We start from the raw sequence: 12,735 nt of genomic DNA on the forward strand, positions 1-12,735 counted from the left end.
ACTGTATTCAAGGTGACAGGGCAACATGACGGCTTCCACAAACTGGAGCCTGATCCTGTGTATTTCAATTGATTGATTAATACTAAGGTTACAAGAATTAAATGCACACTAGGAGATGTATATTGATAAGTACAATATTCTTTTTTTTACCAAACCAACTCACTTGAAAATTGGTGGGAAATTCACTCAGTTATAATGATTTTTATTGTGGACAGACCTCAAGTCTCCCTAAACAAGCATGAGGACATATGGGTGTTATGGTGACTGTAAATTTTTGTGCTCGGTGTAGGAGTGGGAAGGACAGCGATTAACATCCCTGGGCCCTTCCTTTGCACCAGTGGCAGGCTTTGGTAACATTTTATATAGCTCTTGAGAATGTCAGGGAATGTATGCACTTCTATACTTTTCATTCATCAATGGTTCATGTCATGTATTATACAGCAGTACAGAACTGGACACCTTAAATTTCAACACTTCTGCTCAAGCCATCACAGCAGACTAAACATTGCAGTCATTAACAAATGCAGTTGGAAATTTAACAGCCATCTTAATAATGCCTAAAAAACACAACAGAAATATGTAAATTACCAACAGAATAACCACATTATAATTGATCAAGTAAAATAAAAACAGTAAAAAAAATTTATATGAAGCATTTATTCTTTTTTGTAGCCCTCAATCATCACAGTGGCATTCAGTCATCAAAACTTTGTAAATGTTTCATATAAAATTGCAGGCTTTGGAAACCTGGAGCGTGCTCATACTTTCCTTCCTAATTTCCTTTAATTATTTCACGAGTGAGAACATGCAGCATTTGCTCATCCTGGTCTCCTCGTGTAACAGAGAAATGAAAAAAAAATAATAATAAAATCTTTAAAATTGATGCACGGTTGTCTTTATATTCTGTCATAGCAGTGTTTTTTGATCTAACTGCCTAAAAATATTATTCTTGCATACATTGTTGTTTTAGGGCTCAGAGAAGATCATATGTAATTGCTGCACAGACACCTTTGTTAAGTGTATTGAGGTACAAAACTGTTCACAAACATTGGGTTTTAAGTCCGATATTGTCAGGGTGCCATATTGGTGAACTTTTACTACCTGGTTCTGCAGTTATTGACTTGGTTCTAATTGGCCACCACAGCAATTAAGACGCTCCAACTTGTATCTATGCAGTCCTACAAGGAGGAAAAAAATAACTTCTTTTAACATGTCCAAATCATATCTCTCATTAAACACAGTTCAATAGCTTGCTTACATTATTGCAGCATGTCTGCCAAACAAACAGCACCACCACACTGTTGGTTTGCCAGACAAGCAGATAAATGTTTGTTTACTCTGGGTAAGTCATTGGTGGGGAATGCAAGCTGTTAAGGGTGGGTGGTGCTGATATTTTGTTTGCATTTATGTCTCTGTGTGTGGCTACAAATGCAGTATGTGATTGACTGTACATGCACCGTGTGTTCATGTTTTTACTACGGCCAAACAGAATTTGGACCAAACATGTGTAAGCACTTGAGGGCCACTGTATGTAAACTCTGTATGAAAACCAATTTCGTATAGTAAATATGAAATGGCGAAATGTTTATGCAAATGTAATTAACACACTAATGGGCTTTCATATCAACAAATATTGATTGAGAACATCTGCTTGATGTGTGAGATCAGTACATTCCTCAGGAAAGGTTGCATTACAACACCCACGGTTTAATCAGGTGCAGTAAGCACTGCTCTGCCAAGTCAGAAACAAAATAACAAAAAGGAACAGAAAATAACAGCTTATCGATGTCTTCTCCGAGAAAATCTAAATCTGGTTAGTGAGATCAGGCATTGCTCTCAGGTGAACTTGCTATCTAATTAAACCCCGTTCTATAAACACTGTATCCTATTGTAAACAGTGCATATGTATCTTCAGCATACCTGATAGTCATCATTACAGGCCATTTAACTATGGCCAGATGGTTAGGTGCATTCCAATGATGGCAAATTTTAAACACAAGTACAAGTAGAAGTGCATTAGAGTAGAAAGCCTATATCATCACATTGATCTCCTCTTATGTTAAGAAAAAAGCAAAGTCGTTGCTGTTTAATCATTATGCCAAATATGCTTTTAGAAACTATTAAGGCAGCATTACTGTCTGTTTAATTCAAAGTTGCTGCAAGCGATAACAGACACATTTGAAGGAAATATTGTTAGATTTAAGGCACTAAACATTTGACAGCTGAACAGCGACGCTGTGTGTATTTTTTCTCTTCTTTTTTTAGAAAGCAATTTAAATCTATGGGTCATGTTATTTTTACATCCTGGTTGATTTGGAAACCAGATTTTAGACACATCATAGAATCAAATGATGATTAATACATGCCCATCACACAACTGTATAAGTATTTGTAGTATTTCTGGTGGGAGGCAACCTGTCTTTATTCAACAACCGTCCAGCACGAAGTCACTAAAATCATTCTCAGCATAGTCAACTTTGAGGAAAGCAACTGAGTTTTGTTGTTTGCTGAGATGGTCTCCATGAAAGTCAATGATTTGCAATGAGTTGTAAAATGATTCATTGTCCACTGTCTAACGAAACACATTTCTGGATACTGCAAAAATACAATCAAAAGAAGAACAGAAAATTTTCAGATGACTGTAAAACTATTTTTGCATAGATATTAATACAAGTGTGCAATAACATTTAGGTTTTCCCTCTCAGGTGCGATTGCTACAGAAATGTTTGACTTAAACCAACTGTTAAACAAAAAATAGTCAGAAGTTCAACCTGAGTCTCTGTGGTTTCCATCAAAGGATGGTTTAGAAGGCCAAGCAAAAGTAATGGCGAGACATGATTTTACTTCACCCAGAGTCTTAAGTTTCTTAAATAGCATTAAGGCTATTGAAACAAAAAAAAAAATAGGAATATAGAATTTCGACACAGGAGAAAAAAAAAAATCCAGCAGAAATTTTGTTAAAGCACATTAAATGGAACATAATTCACTTAGTAGAGCCTAACTGTAGAACGGCATAATTATTTAGGCACTTGGCAAACTTGCTGTTTTATAGAAACATAATCAGGCAACCAACCGAATCAGGTTACCTACTGCTAAGCGTCACAGATGAGTTGTGCTCATTAGCACCAATCAATCCAGACTGATTACCTTTGGATCTGTTTGGGAATCTCTATACATTTATAAATAAGCAGCAACACTTCGCCAATCTGTCTATGCGTTTTTGGAGAAAGGCTACCTCCCACCAGGTAACCTGTGTGACGGGCTTGTGAAAGTGGCCAGCAGTTAACGGTCTTGCATACTCAACTTCTGACTGACCAGCTGGTCACTGCAACCACGCACAAATTGTTTCTGCCAGTAACAACGGACCACTCTAGAAGCCTGGCTAGATACTGCTGGTGAAGGTGGATGGTGACGGCAAAGGAAACAGGACCCAAGATGCTTGGCAGGTGCCTGTTGACAGCAAAGGAGATAGAACTGCTACAGAGCCTTGGCAGATGGACAAAAAGGCAGGGGAGGAGGCTGGTGACAGTGGAGGAGGAGACTTTCTGGAGGCTTGGCTGGCAGGAAGGAAAAAGGGTTGAGTGCTAGTGGGTGAGATGGAGTCCCTCTGGAATAGGAGGGCAATAAAGTAGGACTGGATCAGGCAGCTCAGGAACCACAGACTCAATTGGCTCACTGGATTGCAAAAGGTAGATAAACCAAAACTAAGAAACCTAAAGGCTAAATTGAGAAACTAATCATACAGAAACCAACTGGAAATATCTGTTACACAAAGCTAAAAAAACAAAACAAAACAAAAAACAACCAAAAAACTCAAAACACCACAAACACAGGAATCCAACTATTAATACAAAAAGGAGTCTATGACAAGACTGCCTTATTGTGAAGACGCAGCTTTTTCTTTTCTAAAAATTAGATGTAGGAAAGCAGTCGGTAGTGCAAAGCATTTTACTCAGTGAGATTAAATTACAAGCAGAATAGTTGCATGTGTCCAAGGCGAAGTTCTCCAGTAGAAATAAAAACTGTTGTGTGGAGAACTAATTACAGAATACATAAACAGTCTCAACTATGCTTTCTGATAATGAAGACATTTATTGTCATAACTTTGGAATGATAAAAAAAACAAAAAAATTGTAATTATAATTGAAATATTCCACATAACTGGAATAGTATCAGCATGAGGTTATGAAAACCATTTTCACATCCCAGCTCACCAGCTGTACGGGCTGCGTTTCAGACTGTCAGGTTTATATGCTGCGACTCGTGATGATCAGTGGTTGGATCTTGATAGCAAAAACAAGTTAAGATTTATTCACAAACATGTGAAGTCTTTAGACAAATACCATCTGTTCTTTGTTAATGTGATTGGAGGGTAAATTGGGCTGACTGTATTGATCTTTTTATATAAACTCTGCAGGCTCCACCAATTTGCTTCCTAAACTGAACAGGATTCTGTCATCTACTGCACATATTTACAGGAACATTATTCCACGGCTAAGCCTTTGAAGTTAAAGCAAACGCAAGAGCAAATACCTTCCACAGGTATGAATGTGAAGGCCGAGGAACATTGAGCTCTCAATGGAAGGTTAAAGAAGTAGAAAGCCTCACGGATCACATCTCATGAATTCAATCCCTTTAAGCCATGTCACAAACCCACCAAAGTATTAGACAGATTCCGCTCCAGGAATTCATGATGACATCTTAAAACCATTTTGTGCACAGCAGCAGAATAAACTCATTAAAGTTCGCAAAGGTGTTGCTTAACCAGCCAGATTTGTCTGTATCTTTTTCTCAGAGGCTTTTGATCCTTCATTCCAATTCCATTTTTTTCATGGGACTTTATTAGAGGTTGATGCCAGTATTAGGCAGTAGAAGACCGCAGCTCATCTTCAGAAAAGTTTTAATATAAAGACTTTTAATTGCAAAACCAAGTCAATTAGCTGAAGAAACAGATGCTACCAGATTATCTCTAGTTTAATAGCCTCTCTCTCTTTATCTTTCCTGCTGTTGAATTCCTAAATGTAATGCTAGAACGTACACCTCTTATGCACCTCTTATTAGTCGTCCCACTGTTGATCATGAGAATCATCCCATTTCCCCCTGATGTTTTATTCAACTGGGCATTCTGTTGAATATATCCTCTATCTGTGAGGCATGTAAAGGAAAAAAATTTGATGACAGTATGCTAACTCAGAAAGAAATCTAAAGGCTTCATCTCTCTTAACAGCCTCAATGCTATTAGTACAATAATGCTACTGTGTGACTCCTTTCTGCCAACGTGCCAAAAGCACTCACTGCTTTACATACACAATGCAATTGATTTCACTTTGAATTTACAATATGTATGGAAGGTAGATGAGCGATGTGGCTCTTAGCACATGCATACACTCATACAGCCCAGAATTTACATAAGAGATCTGAACGAACTTGACAGAAGCTTGTATTATAGCATGTAAAGTAAGAAAAAAAAGTGCAACTGCAGGATCAAAACAGATGTTTTACATCTGGACTGACTTCTGCATAATCTAAACACATTACTTATTATTGCAATTACTCGTGTCTTACAATGTAATTAGACATCATAGGAAACCCATAGGCAGCATTTCAGCAACCCAAATAATGTAGGATGTGTGCGCCAAGTCAGTTTACTGGAAGTCTAATTGGACACATGTGATGAGAAGTACTAATACATGTGCAAACCGGTAACGTGCGGCTAGTATGTGTGGCATTCAGCTGTGTTAACTGTCAAGGGAGGTGAAATAGAGGGCGTGAAACTCAAAGCCCGACTTAACCACAGTTTCACTAACTAAATGTTGTTCATACTCAATGAATCTGTGGTGCATGAAGCACAAAATTTGTGTTTGACTGTCAGAAGCATTATTTCACTGCTAACGTGGAAAAAACATGCTCTGTTTAATTTATTCCATATTAGTGGTCAGGCTTTAGGGATCATGTTGGTTCAGCTGCTCCAGAAATGCTTGCAAACCTAAAGATATTACTGTATGCTGAAACCTTTGTTCTAATTAGTTAATATAGGCAGGGTAATTTTAGCATCCCTGGTAAATATCACAGTGGAAAAATATTCGGTAAAATGAAAATGAATGGGCACAACAGTTTGCTCATGTTATTATGGATGTAAACTGAAAATCATCCTGAATAGAATTTTTTTTATCAGCTCCTCTTATAATAATTTACTTCAAAATGTGCAGTAGCGGGTTGCTTGGTGGCACAATAGTTTAAACTTTGTTTTTTATCAAGGTCTGCAGGCCTGAAAACCTGAAAAGCACTGGTTTAACCTATGGTGTCATGAAAAAAGCATTGAGTCTGGTATGTAAGCCCATCCTTTTTCACCTATTTGTTGGTAAGATTTATTATAGTGGATACAACTGATGAGTTTCAAAGATTTAGATGCTTTTGTTAATGATGGTCAGATTGTTTCGCCAGAGATGGATTACCTAAATGTGGGCAAATACAATACAGATTGTTCTTATTCCTAGAGGTATAAAGAATTACCCGAACAGTGTTGATTCAGAAAGAGTTGAACATTTTATTTTTTGTAGGTAAAATTTACAAATGTCCCCTAAATCCCCAAATTGTATGTGTTAATGATGGCAGTAGATGCTGATGCAACATGCTAGTTCAAAACCTCCCAAAGACGTTTTTTCTGTGTTGAAATCTAGTGAATGTGAATCCCACAGGATATGGTTTACATATTTTTTATACAACATCTGCCTTATGGAGCTGTGTAAGGATAAAAATGTTTAATCATGGGATAGAGAGAATCTCTCAGACCATCTTTGTATTGATTTGCAGCAACCAAACTATTCCAATAAAATATCCAACACACTAAAACAGAACCAATTCCCTCAATTTAAATTTTTTACCTATCTGTATAGCATCCTGGCCTAGACATTACAATAAGGCAGTCTGACTAACTGCACCAATTAGTCATATAACATTACCATGTTGTTTGCATGCCAAGCTGGTTAGGTTATGCTTATCTATACTTCAGTATATTGCATGACCTATTGCACAGGCCTTAGGAGAAGAAGAAAGGAAACGTCATTGCACGTGAGTGTTAAGTGAATATGAGTGTTTCTTGAGGGAAACCAAGGAGATCAGTATCAGAGGGACATTACAGGAAACGCTGTAGGGCTTGTGGCAAAAAAAGCTCTAAAGAGACCTATTAGAATAATTAACAGCGATATATGAGCAAGTAAATAAATAATTACTTAGCAGGTTAAGGTGACCAACAGGCCACAAAGATAGTGATTATATGAGCTCTTTGAAACACGAGCACAGCATTCTTCTGAAGCCTTAACAACTGAACATATCCCCAAGTCCATTTAAATGATTTGTCTCCTGCCACTTGGAGGATCTCCCACGAAATTCAACACCATGATTGCTTCATGTTTTTGTGTTTTATGTTTTTTCACAAGAGAAACGTAAGAAGAAACTAACACAGCAAGTTTCAATGCTATAAAAACTGCTAATGAAGATGATAGAAGTGTCTCCCACTCCCTTGTATTTGAGGAGAGAAACATGAAGCACAACAATATTATTACTTCAGGTAAAAGGAATTCAAAGGCACTTAATCAGAAGGACAAACTCCTTTCAGGAGTCAGTCATGAAGGTTCTTATTGCAATCAAAGGCAAGACAACACCAACCTGTCTTTATAGGCACATCTCCTGTTTAAGTAGAAGCAAACTTTGATACTCGCAAATTTCTTAAATCATAATGACGACATACAAGTTGGAATAAAACCCTAGATCTCTCTAGAAAGGTTTTTTGTTTGAAAGAAATAAGAGCGCTTGTGTGTTTTTCATAAGTAAGTCTCAGTTTAACATTAGGCAGATGTTCTCAAATCAACCAGATTGTGGTGATTTCTTGCAACTCCCTAAGAGACATATTTTTACATTTGAAATGGAAGTTGTGGCAAAATGCTCTTATTCCATGGCAACGCATGGTCTATTGCTATTTTCATAGATGCTGCAATTACTACAAAGTTGTAGGTATGTACCACAACAAAGCAGTCAGACAATCCAATACAAAAAACACCCAAAGCAGACACACAATTAAGTGAATCATTCCAACTATTCAAAGTAGGGAATGAGGCCAAGTAAATGCTACAGAATCATCAGGACATCTGTCAATCAACAGTTAACTCAGTTATCCTAATGGATGAGTTTTTAAAAATTCCCCAAAGTTCACAGGGGGAAACTATCAAAAGAGGCCAAAACCATTTTTGCACTAGGCTGTAAAATGTTTTGTAACATTTGTTGGCTGTTGGAGGGACTCCAGATTTTGCAACTTGGCTTAATTTTTAAGTTCGGGGGGTTTCCTCTTGTTTGAACCAGGTTTTAACTTCCTTTAGCTCCCTCACTGTATTATAGTAGAGTCTTTACCTTACAATATAAAGTGCCTTGAGGCAAGTGTTGTTGTTATTTGGTGCGGTATAAATAAAACTGAATTTAATTTAATTCCCAATCATTTTAATCTAGATTTCTTCTGATTGGCTGCCCCTCATGAGCAGAGTTATGTGCTTGAGATGATCATATTAGGGATATCTGCATTTGTTGACATCAAACACCATTAGTGTTTTACTTGTTGCCTAAATGAAACCCAGGCTGTGGGCATTATTCAGTGAGTACTGTTTCTTAAGCTGCTGCTCAGAACAAAACATGTCTCCTATTTAGCATGAATGACCATGAGCAGTTCTCTCAAAGTTTGGGAGTGAGCTGTGTTAACAAAATAAAAACAATGCTTAGAGTAAGAAAATTGACTATTATATGAGACTGAAATGTTGGTTTTGATTAAAACAATAATTAAAGTTTTCATTTTCCCTAAAGCTCAAAAAGCTCCAGACAAAACTGTCATTCAGAGGAGGAGAAAAACACTTTTTAAGTTTGTTGAGTACATCAGTTTTTGCACAAGGCCTTAATCATATAATAGCGTTTCATACTCCATGGTGTTTTATCTGTAAAACAACACACTTCTGTGGTTCTATGTTTCCTTAATGTACAGCGCGTTTGCTATCAGTCACACAAAAGCTTTGGCCAGCTTCCTCTTCCTCATGTCAACTGCACTGACCTGCAAAAGACCGAAGCAAGTGAGAATTCTTTTATTCTGGAAAAGTCACACGGGTAATGTTTGTTTTTCAAGCTGTGGAAGCAGGACACTTCCTCGCAGAGATCTTTTAAAACTCCAAAACGTAAACTGTGTCATTACTCTAAATCGTGTTTTGCCCCATGCCCATAATAAGTAAGTAAACAAGGCCTAAATCCATGAAAATATATGAAAATGCTGCAGCCTTAGCTCGCCCTGCCATGCTGCAATCATGTTATTAATGGAAGAAACCAGATTGTTTGGATATCATATCCCCATGATAATTAAATCCAAATGTTTTGAAACGAAAGCTTATCCAGTACATGACTGTTGGCTGTATCACAGATGAATTGATGCAGTGTAGGTAAATAAACACACGGATAAGAGGGTTTGTTCATGACTGAAAGCAAACGCTAACCTTGTTTTTTGTAAATCCATTGAGGCAAGTTATCATGGTGTTATGACATCAGAATACACTCATGGAGCATGAGTTAAGCAAGATTTTAAAAAAAGACAACTGGCCTCACCTCTTCAGACATCGGCCTGTAATTTTGCAAGTTCTATGCAACACAGGTTTTTCAAACATCTTTTAGCTTGTCATCATGCACAAATGAAACACTCAAATAGCCATCATGTTATACAGACAAGCAGAGCACTAACCTCAACATTAGTCTCATAGTTTCACTCACCAGCATATGCTGCTCGGACAGCTGCTTTCCATAAACAGTAATTGGATTCACTTGTTTTAATTTACTTCAGTACTGTCGGCTCCATCCATAACTCACTTCAGATACATGATTATTCAAACATTTTACGTTCAATTTCCTGTATAGTAATTACCCAGAGGAGAGAAGTGAGTAGTGTCCTCACACCCGCTCATGCCTGCTCCCATATCCAAGAACTGGACAGCATGCAAAGCACAGAGCCTGCCACCACACTCATTTGCATAATGCAGATCTGACAGTGACTTCCTTCCTGCTGCTAACATCACTGTCAGTGGAAATAGCTGAATAGCTGTCTCTTCTTCTCTTAACAATGGTGATCAATAGGGATATATTAGCATTTAGGCACGTTATAAGTATGTGCATACATTGGTTGCAATTTAGGACATTTTCAATATATAACTAGCACTTAACACAGTGGATTGGTTCTGTCCCCGTCTCTCTTTCCTTAACTTCCTGCAGGCTTCTAATCAATCTGCTGCCACTGGTCTCTACTGTTTATTTGTCTCTCTTTTCTTTAATAATGCATCAAAGTGTCCGCTGTATCGTATACAGTGTTACTGCTTAGCTTTGGAATAAGTTTGCCTAAAATTACACTCACACAAACACAGATATATGTTGATAACAATTTAGAGATTCACATTCCATTATCAATATCACTCATTTATTCAGTTCTTGTTGTATTCCCACTGGCTCACCACTAGTCACGAGTTAGGCTACAGTCCCACACACCAACACAAATCCATATCCTAATGAGAACAAAGACATGAGCTTTCTCTTGCTATTTAGGTATGAACACAAAACCAACAACAAAAAGCAAAGATGAAAACCAGCACAAAGACACTTGAAACCATTGTCACAGTGACTGCGCTGTAGAAACATGCACAGGTAGAAACACAGGCTACAGCCTCACTGCTTTTGTTACCTGTTGAAGTTCAGGGTCTGGCTGCAGGGCTTGGGTCAGCATTCACTCAGATTTAAGGCCACTCTGGGTTCTTAGCTAGCTTAACGTTAGCATGCTGTCTGTGGAGAGGTTGCAAAGAGCTGAAGTTGTGTTAGCAGCATAATGCAGTTGTTTCTGTCGTTGATGCAGTTTCTACTTTACCACCATGCTGTTGTCCTTTTGTGCTATAAAAATAAAAGTAATGTCTACATCCATGCACAACTGAAAACAGCTGATTGTACAAGTGCAAGTGATAGGGAGGCAGACAACAGTTCCAAGGAACTGAACTACTGGGAACAGGTTCTCTACAAGAACCTGTTCTCTAACTATGGGTGACATGGATTTGTTTGGGGTAGCAGATTACAATACAATACAATACAACTTTATTTGTATAGCACATTTAAAACCAGAGGTAGCTAAATTGCTTCACGTAATCCAATAAAACAGTAGTAAAGTACAAAGGCAGATAAGATAGCAGGTGGGAGGCATTGATTAACCAAGCATACAAGTATACAAGTACGCAGATAAGCAAGCAAGACTTAACGATAAAAACAATAAACCAATATAACCAAAAGAGAGAGAAGGGGAGGGCAAGAAAGTACACTTAAAAGGCATGCTCTAGGAGGCCAGGAAGGCTAAGCTAAAACGGTGGGTTTTCAATCAAGACTTGAAGGTCTGGATCGAGGTTAGCCCATTTTTGCACATTTGTCACACCGAGGTATTTTCTTAATATGGAAGATGGACCTACACATTGCCATGGTTTAAATGTAGAGACATTTATGATAGATCACATTGCTAATAGGTACACACTGCGTTTTTGCTATTGGCCTTTTCAAACTGTGTACTATTTATTCAGCTCAAGCTGTTTTTTTAAAAAGAAATTGTTTTCGATTGTTATAGAAGAAGAACACAGCCTAACTTTTCTTAAACCTTTTCTCCTGAAATATGTGCAATGTAATGTTTTTACACCATTTTCTTTCTCTTTTTTTCTGAAAGGATGTTGTCAGTTTGTTATGTTGTTATCAGACTGGTTTTACCTTGATTTACTTTCCACTTTCAGGTGTTTTTGCCTTTATTGGTTGCCACTGTTATTGTTATAAAAGCTATCTGTACTTCTTATTTTTTTATTAGAAAAATTAATTCAAACTATTCAAAAGTGACATGCGACACAGAATATGAGGGGCAGAGGTTAGAGTGGGGTTTTTTCCCCTTGTCGCCATGAGCTGTTAAAAAAAACAAATCACAAAGAGGAATACAACAGAACATTTATGTCTCTAACAGAATTGTTTAAACAAAGCAATAGACAGTGACTTTTCATTCCTATTATGGTCTGCCTTGTAATAGATACAGTGAGCTTTATGTGTAAAATTGGTAGACAGCACCACTACAGATCCATTTCCAATGGGTTTTGGCTTATTTCAAAGAAGATCATACAGTATGCACCATACTACTAATTGCCAATGAAAGGCCTCAGTGGTTGAGGATGATCCCATGTTTGCTGCTGTATTCAATGACAACATGATTGTGTCCTAATTTTTCAGTAAGTACAGCATCATCACTGTACTTAAATTATGTGGAACTATATATAAAAATTGAAGTATAGAGAAAACCTTTATGCAGTCAGTAATCAGAAAAACCTGTTTTAGTTCTGGCGGACATTAAAATACATAAAGATGATGAAGTGGAAAGATGAGAAGCTACGATACAAGATACAGGAAAATCTTTTCAAGCATTTAGTGAACACTGGAGAATCCCTTGGACTGCACTTTCGCTACACTGTTAAATTAATGTTAACAAACCTTATTATCAAAGGATGAGTAAAAATATTTCAGCTGATATGGGCGGCTCATCTTGTGACTATAAATAGTCATTTTTGATTTGCTGTTGTTTCCATTAGAGGCCAGTGGTTTCATTGGAAACTGCATAATGCTGCTGGAATGAGAGCAGCAGATGCAGCCTTCAAG

At 37.4% G+C, this 12,735-nt stretch overlaps 1 protein-coding gene across 3 annotated transcripts in view; it reads right to left on the reverse strand.

Moving 5' to 3' along the window:
* Window positions 1–10,298, reverse strand: part of myocd (myocardin) — a 132,762-nt gene extending 122,464 nt beyond the window's left edge. For 2 of the 3 annotated variants that reach the window (XM_014334025.2, XM_014334024.2), the window contains exon 1: window positions 1,102–10,296. The gene's annotated coding sequence lies outside the window, so the exon portion shown is untranslated. Of the gene's footprint in view, window positions 1–1,101 lie in introns of all 3 variants that reach the window. The other variant, XM_014334021.2, reaches the window with a different exon arrangement.
* Window positions 10,299–12,735: the final 2,437 nt, after the last annotated feature.

The sequence above is a fragment of the Haplochromis burtoni genome, unplaced genomic scaffold (assembly GCF_018398535.1).
Source record: "Haplochromis burtoni strain Fernald_Lab_line unplaced genomic scaffold, NCSU_Asbu1 Contig_71, whole genome shotgun sequence".
NCBI classification, from domain to species: Eukaryota; Metazoa; Chordata; class Actinopteri; order Cichliformes; family Cichlidae; genus Haplochromis; species Haplochromis burtoni.